The sequence below is a fragment of the Carassius carassius genome, chromosome 4 (assembly GCF_963082965.1).
Source record: "Carassius carassius chromosome 4, fCarCar2.1, whole genome shotgun sequence".
NCBI classification, from domain to species: Eukaryota; Metazoa; Chordata; class Actinopteri; order Cypriniformes; family Cyprinidae; genus Carassius; species Carassius carassius.
In genome coordinates, this window is record NC_081758.1 from 41,082,883 (window position 1) to 41,093,278 (window position 10,396).

At 33.5% G+C, this 10,396-nt stretch overlaps 1 pseudogene; it reads left to right on the forward strand.

Moving 5' to 3' along the window:
- The window catches only part of LOC132140050 (tenascin-like), a 51,788-nt pseudogene extending 42,605 nt beyond the window's left edge, over positions 1–9,183 (forward strand).
- Positions 9,184–10,396: the final 1,213 nt, after the last annotated feature.

Below are 10,396 nucleotides of genomic sequence, written 5' to 3' on the forward strand. Positions count from 1 at the left end.
GCAGCTATTGGAAGCCAGTGCAAATTGATAAACAGCGGTGTGACATGTATTCTTTTTGGCTCATTAAAAATTAATCTTGCTGCCACGTTCTGAATTAATTGTAAAGGTTTGATAGAAATGGCTGGAAGACCTGCCAAGAAGGCATTGCAATAGTCCAGCCTGGACAGAACAAGAGCTTGAACAAGGAGTTGTGCAGCATGTTCCGAAAGAAAGGGCTTGATCTTCTTAATGTTGAATAAAGCAAATCTGCAGGATCGGACAGTTTTAGCAATATGGTCTAAGAAAGTCAGCTGATCATCAATCATAACTCCAAGGTTTCTGGCTGTTTTTGAAGGAGTTATGGTTGATGTGCCTAACTTGATGGTGAAATTGTGATGAAACAATGGGTTTGCTGGAACCACAAGCAGTTCTGTCTCGGCAAGGTTGAGTTGAAAGTGATGGTCCTTCATCCAGCAAGAAATGTCTGTTAGACAAGCTGAGATGCGAATAGCTACTGTCGGATCTTCAGGATGGAATGAGAGGTAGAGTTGAGTGTCATCAGCATAGCAGTGGTATGAAAAGCCATGTTTCTGAATGACAGAACCTAATGATGCCATGTAGACAGAGAAGAGAAGTGGTCCAAGAACTGAGCCCTGAGGCACCCCAGTAGTAAGATGTTGTGACTTGGACACCTCACCTCTCCAAGATACTTTGAAGGACCTATCTGATAGGTAAGACTCAAACCATTGAAGTGTGGTTCCTGAGAACACAGTTGAAGATGAAGACTATAAAAACTCAGTTGGTTTCAAGGCATTGAGCAACTTTTGAGACACTCTGATGAAGTTCATGCATTAAGTCTGGCTTCTCTTCTGTGTTTTATCAGGTACTCCTATGATGTTGACGGGTCACAGTCTCAGGTTTTGCTGATTAATCTGATTCCTGGAAAGACATATCAGGTGTCAGTTGTTGCAGTGAAAGTTCTGCAGGAGAGCGAACCAGTGTCCAACACTTTCACTACAGGTCGGTTAAGTCACTTGTTTTTTAAGATAAGCATCCCTCTCAGTATTGCTCAAACTATGTGTAAATTATCTAAAAATATAATATAATATAATATAATATAATATAATATAATATAATATAATATAATATAATATAATATAATATAATATAATATAATATAATATAAAAATATTTATAATATGAAAGATCAGTAATTCATGTATATTAAAATGTAAAGACGTGAAAATGTTAAGTGCATTAAAAATAAATTATATAAATATATTATTGAATAAATTATATAAATTTTTATATACAGTATTACAAAATAAATACATTTTATTTATTTTGATTTTATATGGAATGTTTGTTTGTTTGTTTTGCATATAACCAATTGATATAATAAAATACATATTTTTTTTCTATTTTATTTTGTATAAGTCTGTATTTTAACAAGTAATTTATTATAATATTGTTTACTTTAAAAGATCAGTAATTATGTACATTCAAATGTAAAGACATGAAAATATCTCAAATGTAGTAATATAAATGATATAAATGTTATATTATTGTATAAATTTATGTTTTATATAAATATATATATATATGTGTGTGTGTGTGTGTGTGTGTGTGTGTGTGTGTGTGTGTTTTGTTATGATATTAATTTGTTAGATGTAAAACAAACAAACAAAAATAAATATTACATATGAAATAAAATAAAATAAAAACTATTATTTTACATTATTTATATATAAATATATAAAACATAAATGTATACTAGTTTAAGTTTAATAATGCAATAATGTAAAATTTAATAATGTAAAATAATATAATAATATATTTTATGTGTGTGTGTGTTTTATGATAGTAATTTGTTTAAATATTTTTATTATTTATATAATATATATTTAAACAAATTATAATATAATATACTATACAACAGATCAGTATTTCATGTACATTTAAATGTAAAACCATAAAAAATTAAATATATAATATAAATTAAATAATTACTATATTAACATAGACATATATATTTAATTTATTTTATATGACATTTATAAATAACCAATAATATAATTATATAATAACAGATAATAACAGATCAGTAATGCATATATATTATACATAAATAGGTGTGTGTGTGTGTGTGTGTGTGTGTATGTATATATATATATATATATATATATATATATATATATATATATATATATATATATATATATATATTCAGATAACACAATACCAAAATAATGTTTTTATTGACCTTCAGCCCTGGATGCACCACGCAGCCTGATTGCTGTAAATGTCACCGACACAAAGGCACTGTTGCTGTGGCAACCTGCCGTGGCGACCGTGGATGGATATGTGATCACATACAGCGCAGACACTGGTGAGGAAACTCCTGCTCTCTCTGTTGTGCTCTGTTTTGGGTTTCTTTAATTCATGCTTGACTTGTTTGCATCGTCTCTGCTGCTGCATGCCCTGCTCCAGTAGAACAAAAATCGTTTGAGATTTGTGAATATCACGAGTCTCAATGCAGGACACCGAAATTAACCCACAGCTGTTATTAAGTTATTGTATTTTCATTTCTCGGGCTGTTTTTTTTTTTTTCAGTTTTATAGAATAATTTCTGTTTCATGTGTTTTCTGCACAGTGCCACAGATATCAGAGCAGGTTTCTGGGAATACGGTGGAGTTTGAGATGAGTTCACTGGCTCCAGCAACTCAGTACACTGTCAATGTGTATGCCATCAGAAACAGAGAGAAAAGTGCTCCAGCGACCACAGACTTCACCACAGGTGTGTGAGCTCCAGCATTACTAGTACTCTAGCGCCCCCTATAGACCTGCTCCAATACAGCAGCACTTCTCCATTGAGCAGTTCGTGTGGGAAACGGAGGAATTTGATTTAAAATTATTGTGAAATTCTGTAATGCATTTACATTTTTTTGAATATGATTTAATATTTAAATTTATTAACATTAATAAAAATATATTTATTTTGTGTATTGTTTTACGTCCACTTCATTTTAATTATATTATTATTAAATAATTTTCTATTTCATTACACTCATTATATTCTATTCATTCTATTCATTTTCATAATTATTTTAATTATTATTTTATGTCATATTATTTCATATGTCGTTACTGAAAATTAAAACCATTTAATTTATCACAAAAAAATATATATTTTCAAAATAAAAATAATTAGCAGTAGTATTAGGAATAAAAAAAGCATTTCATTCTTAAATAAAACAAAACATTAAAAGTGGTGTTAAATGTCCTATTATTCTATCATATGTGCCCTAACTGAGAAAAAAAATTAATGAATCAATAGTTATAATAATAATAATAATAATAATAACAACAACAAATGTGCAATATTAAAATCAGCATTTACACAGATTTACATTTTTGTATTTTATTAAAGCTAATTACTGTTAGCTAGTTAGTTTCTCATGTGTCCTGGTTGAAAAAGAAACATTTAATGTGCCAAAAATTACTTATAATAATAATAATAATAATAATAATAATAATAATAATAATAATAATAATAATAATAATAATAATAATAATTAAAATATATTATTATAATAACAATAATACTATTATTATTATTATTTATTTTAATACAATTTCAAAAGTATTTCAAATATTGTATGCCCTGCATCTGATAATTAATTAAAAAAAATAAATTTTTCCAAATGTAACTACCTGCATAATAATTAAAAACTGCTGTTAAAAATAATAATAATAATAATTAAAAATATATTCTCCCATAATGCATCAGTGAGAGAACCTGAGTTTAGGATTCTTTTTAAGTTTCTTCTCCTGACTCTTAAAATAATGGACTGTCATTAACACAACTAATGCTGAATTTATGAAACTTCAACGATCAATTCTAACAAATGAATGCATTTTTTAATCTGGTTGTCTGAATAAATGTCAGTGTAATCTGGTTTGTCTGGTGTAATGTAGATGTGGACGCTCCGCGTGATCTGGTTGCCAGTAATATTCAGACAGACAGCGCCGTTCTCAGCTGGACGCCGCCGCGGGCCGCCATCACCGCATACATCCTGACCTTTGAACCATCTGACGGGGATGTCAGGGTCAGACATCTCTCACATACTCATTTTTTATTTCATTTTAAGAATTTTAACCTTTTAGTGTAATTATAGGCTATATAAAAGGGATCGTTCAACAAAAAAATCACCTTGTGTTGTTTACAAACTTTCGTACAAACTTTCGTTCTTCTGTGGAACACAAAAGCTGTTTTTGAGGTTGAAATATCTATTTAAAAACTATACTGTATACAATTAATGCAGATTTAAATTGTGTTAGTCGTCATATATAACTAATATGACCTATATGCATTAGTGGTTTATATGGCTCAAGGCACAGTTTGAGCATTTGGAGAATATTGTATAAATATATTATATCATAAAGTTTATAATGCATATTATTTCATGCATAAAAATACTATAACAAAATGTATTTATTTATTAATTTATTAATTTAAACAGTTTAATGTTGTATTTTATTGAATTAATTAATTTTAGGCAATTTGAACATCTAAAGAGTTTTGTTAATTTTGCAAATTCTAGAATTATGATTTTTGGATACGAATAGACCACAACAACAGTAATCATTCTCATAATAATAATCAGAATAATAATATAGTTTCACTTCACTTTATTTATAGATAACAATATATGATGCATAACAAAAATGATTAAATAAATGGAATTTGTTTTTTTTTTTTACTGATGTTCAGATCAGAATTGACGTATGTTCACACAGGAGCTGAATCTGGAGCCGTCTGTGACCTCACACGGTCTGTCTGATCTGAGGAGCAGCACTGAACACACAGTCCGACTGCAGGCCGTCGCTGAGGACAAGAGGAGCACACAGATCAGCTCCGTCTTCACCACAGGTCTGTCTGTTCACTACACACAACTACAGCTATATTACTCTTCATCAAACTTCCAATCGATGTTGGGGGGTAACGCATTACAAGAAATGCAAGTTGCGTAATCAGATTTTTTTTTCTTTCAAGTAACTAAAGTAACACATTACTTTTTTTAATTCTGAAGAGTGTTGAACTTTCTTCTTCTGTGTTCTACTGTACAGACATGGATTTACATTTCCTTCAGCCCGAGGCTTTTGGTGTGAAGGGCTTGTACATTTGCCAAAAATATAACTTTTTATATTAAAAGCAAACAAGCAAACCCAGCTCACATTTGAAAAGTAAGGCAAATGTAACCTAATGCATTGCTTTCAATAAAAAAGTAATTAACGTAATAAGTTCCTTTTTCAGGAAGTAACGCAATATTGTAATGCATTACTTTTAAAAGTAACGTTCCCAAATGCTGCTTCCAAACACCCTTAAAGTCACCATGAAATCAAAACTGACAATTCCATAAAAAACTAATAAAAAAAATAAAGTTTCCAAGGAAGCGTTTTTAATTTTTGCTCATTTTAAGCTGAATTATTAAAATAACTAAAACTAAATAAACTAAAAATAAAAATTTGAAGTAAATAAGAATTATTTATACATATTTAAAAACGAAAAAGATAAAAATGTATTTAAAATTTATAAAAACTAGAAGTAAACAAAAACTATTTGTACTTAAAAAGAAAAACTGATAAAAATGTATTAAAAACATAACAACATTATTAAAACTTTAAAAATTTAAATGAAAACCTAAAATATAACAATAAAATCTAAATCGAGACAATAGCAAAAACTACACAGTATATAAATTATTCTGTAATAACACATTCTTTGTACATCATTAATCAATAACTTTAATGCTTCTCAAAAAGGAAAATATATATACCATGTATATACCATTTAATTTATTTATTTATTTATCTACAGAATATATTTTTTAACTTTCATTTATGTAGTTTAGTTTTTTTCTTAAACTAAATAAAACCAATAAAAGTTACCTTGACAATTAGTTAAAATATAACAAGTTTTCTTTTTTGTTAAGTTACTCTTTACTTTATTTCAAATAATGAAAGAAAATATGGTTTTAGTTAACACAATATAACCCTGCATTTAATTGTGCAGACAGATTTATTTATTTGATTATTTTTATTTGATTTATGCATTAAGGTCTTTAAAAACAGATCCACTTTTTGGCTGTGAGGGAAAATGCACTCACTGCTCGTGTGATCTGTGTGTCTTATTCACTGTCTGATTGCTGAATCAAACCTTGTTTTGTTCCTCATATTGTGTGCAGCTGGCATGCGCTATAGCAACACCAAGGACTGCTCAGAAACTCTGCTGAACGGAGAGACTTCCTCCGGTCCGTACACCATTTACATCAGGGGAGACGAGAAGCAGCCCGTCCGAGTTTACTGTGACATGATCACCGACGGCGGTGGCTGGATGGTGAGGCTCACACACTACTAAACATGTTTGCATTGCACCATTAATCTCAGTTGAGACTAACTTCTATGTATGACTGAATGTTATAAAATAGATTGAATAAACTGAATGGAAAAGTGTTGACTTTAAGGATGATTCGAAACAAACTCTAACTTTGAGCAGTAATATAGTTAGTTTTAAATGTGTTTCTGAATTTTATTTAAATATAAGAATAGCTGTTATGCTATCCATGATTAAGTTGTATTGTATTTCAATGGAAACATTTGTAGCAAGTATGGAAGCTTGGCTTTGCCACAAATAAAAAAAAAATACAGTTAAAAAGGTAACTGGGGCTTTTTATTGCAGAGTTCTATATAAAAAAGAAAAGAAAAGAAAAAAAGCCAAGGTCATGGCTTCAGTTTTCAGAGATTGCATGGACTAATTTCCCCCGTAAACAAATATGTTTGTCTCCACAGGTGTTCCTTCGGCGTCAGAGCGGAAAGCTGGATTTCTACAGGAACTGGAGGAACTACTCTGCAGGATTCGGTGACACGAGCGATGAGTTCTGGCTCGGTGCGACTCAATTTCAGCAGGCCATTACAGCACTGAAATCTACTCAGTCTGGCTTTACTGACACAGACGGTGCGTCTTTGTCTTTCAGGACTTTCAAATCTTCACAAAATCACCTCAGCTTGTCAGTACGATCTGCGCGTGGACCTGCGTGACGGACAGGAGAGTGTGTTTGCAGTCTACGATAAATTTTACATTGCAGATCCTCGTTCCCGCTACAAGATCCAGATTGGTGCATACAGTGGCACCGCAGGTGAACTCCATATACATTATGCATTCGTTATACACCGTTATCCAATACATATTACACTCTTTAAAACAAAGGTTCCAAAAAGAGGTGATGTCATAGAAGAATCATTTTTGGTTTTGGTTCCAAAAAGAACTTTTCAGTCAACAGTTCTTAAAAGAAGCATTTTTCTTAGTGTGAAGAACACTTTAATAATCTAAATATTGTTTTTTCACTATAAAAACCTTTTGTACATGTCTTCATGGAACAATCAAAGCCAATAAAGAACCGTATCTCATGCAAATATGATGATCATAAGATCATTTCACCCTAGAATACATGCAAACAATGCATCGTTTTAAACTTTGTTCATATATCTCATGCCCAATGATGGAAAAGGTTTTGTAATATTTCTCTTATAATATTCTGTCTCTCTTTAGGTGATTCATTGTCATATCACCAGAACAGACCCTTCTCCACCTATGACAATGACAATGACATTGCGGTCACCAACTGTGCCCTGTCCTACAAGGGAGCGTTCTGGTATAAAAACTGCCATCGAGTGAACCTGATGGGGAAATATGGAGACAGCAGTCACAGCAAAGTAAGCCGTTCTCCAATATTTTGGCCAATTCAATGTTAAGTCAAAATTATTTTTACTGGCTGTTTTGTTTTGTTTACATAAAAGTTGACCTGACTTTTATCAGTAAAATAGACAAAAATATACATACTTAACAATAAGGAACCATTAGTTCATGTCAGTTAATGCATTAACTAACAATGCGCAGCACATTTGACCTGGTTTATTCTATTTGTTTATTTTTTAATAAGCATACAATTTATTATTTTTTAAATAAGCATACAACTTTTCATTGTTAGTTCATGTTGGCGCCATTAAATAATACGAACAGATACGACTTTTGATTTGAATAATGTATTAGAAAATTTTAAATAAACATTGACTAAGATTGATCAATGCTTTTGAAGGATTTCTTTTTCAATTGTTAGTTTAGAACAATCTAAAACTATCTAAAACTAAAACATCATTTTTAATTAAAATAAAGCTGAAATAAGATAAAATAAATATTAGATGAATGACTTAACTTGTTTCAGTTTCTAATTTTTGTTTATTTGAAGTTAGTAAAATAAAAAATAAAAATCTAATTGAACTAAAACTGAAATGAAAATAAATGAAACCGAAAAAAAGCACGTAACAAAATTACAATTTTTTTTAACTACATTTAAATTAAAAGTATAAAAATAAAAGCTAATTCAAAATATTAATAAAAACTATTATAATAATATATACTTAATACTAAATTATCATTGGTTAATTCATGTTAACTAATGTAGTTAATAAAAGTTAAAAAATGAAACCTTATTGTAAAGTGTTACCAGCATATAAAGAGGATAGATTTTGCATGATAATAACCATAGGTCTAAATGAAAGTGTAATAATAAAAATATATATAAAATAATAAAACAAATCCATGAAATGTCGTCCAAGTCCTCAAGTTCAGGTTCAATAATGCTTGAGTAGATAAAAGTACAAATTCCCCAAAATAATATTCAATTACAATAATTAAGTACTTTATACCCTTTCATATACAACACTGAAATGTTTTGTAAGATATTGAAATTAAATTAAACAATTTTAATTCACAGGGGATCAACTGGTTCCACTGGAAAGGCCATGAGCATTCGATTCCATTCGCGGAGATGAAGATCCGGCCAGTCAATTTCAGAAACTTGGAAGGCAGACGGAAAAGAACATAGACTTTAAATGTCCCTCTTTCTATTTTCTCCAAAGTCCCACACATCTCTCATCAACAGCCCGTCTCTCGTCGCAGACAGATACGATTAAAACTCCTGAGTGGAACATTTTTCGCCATTCGAACTCTGCCTTTCAAGTCAACTTTATTAGACCAGTGATCGCCAGCGAATACTGTTTCTGTAGACCTTTGATATGTTAGAAACAGTCGTGATTGGTGGAGGGTTTTACTGACACTTGGTAAAAACATGCATGTGAAATGTGATTCATATGGCTGCGGATGCCATATGCCAGTATTGCAGCGATGGGGAGTTGTGTCGGACGGCCCAGAAGGCATATGGCATCCGCAGCCGCAGTCACGCCGCTCGGGTTGCTCCATATGAGGCCACTTCAGCACTGGTTGCACTCCCGAGTCACATCGTGTCACCATCACACCGATGTGTCGCCACCGATTCAGCCCCTGGTCGGACCTTGCCTTTCTACATTTACATTACATTTACATTTATTCATTTAGCTGACGCTTTTATCCAAAGCGACTTACAATTGCTATATATGTCAGAGGTCGCACGCCTCTGGAGCAACTAGGGGTTAAGTGTCTTGCTCAGGGACACACTGGCGGTTCACAGTGGATTCGAACCCGGGTCTCCCACACCACAGGCATGCGTCTTATCCACTGCGCTTACACCACCCCCTGGTTTTCTACGGGCCGGCGTGCCCTTAGAACAAGTGTCCCGGCATGTTGTTGTCACAATAGATGCCTCCAACACGGGCTGGGGCGCGACATGCAATGGGCAGGCAGCTTCAGGGTCCTGGACAGGACCTCGACTGCTTTGGCACATCAACTGTCTGGAGTTGCTGGCAGTGCATCTAGCCTTACTGCGGTTTCGCCTCTGTTGCTAGACAGGCACGTGTTGGTCCACACGGACAACACTGCGGCTGTTTCGTACATCAACCGACAGGGCGGTCTACGATCACGTCGCATGTCTCAACTCGCCCGCCATCTCCTCCTCTGGAGTCAGACAGGGCTCAAGTCGCTGTGCGCTATCCAAATCCCGGGGGAGCTCAATCGTGCAGCCAACGCGCTCTCACGACAGCTCACCTTTCCTGGGGAATGGCGACTCCATCCCCAGATGGTCCAGCTGATCTGGAGTCGATTTGGGGAAGCCCAGGTAGACCTGTTTGCTTCCCACGAGTACTCCCACTGCCCGCAAGTATGCGTTTCCCCCAGTGAGCCTGCTCGCACAGATGCTGTGCAAGGTCAGGGAGGATGAGGAACAGGTCCTGTTGGTTGGGCCTTACTGGCCCACCCAGACCTGGTTTTCGGAACTCATGCTCCTCGTGACAGCCCCTACCTGGCGCATCCCCCTGAGGAGGGACCTCCTCTCTCAGGGGCTTGGCACCATTTGGCACCCGAGTCCAGATCTTTGGAACCTCCATGTGTGGCTTCTGGACGGGACGCGGCAGACCTAAGAGA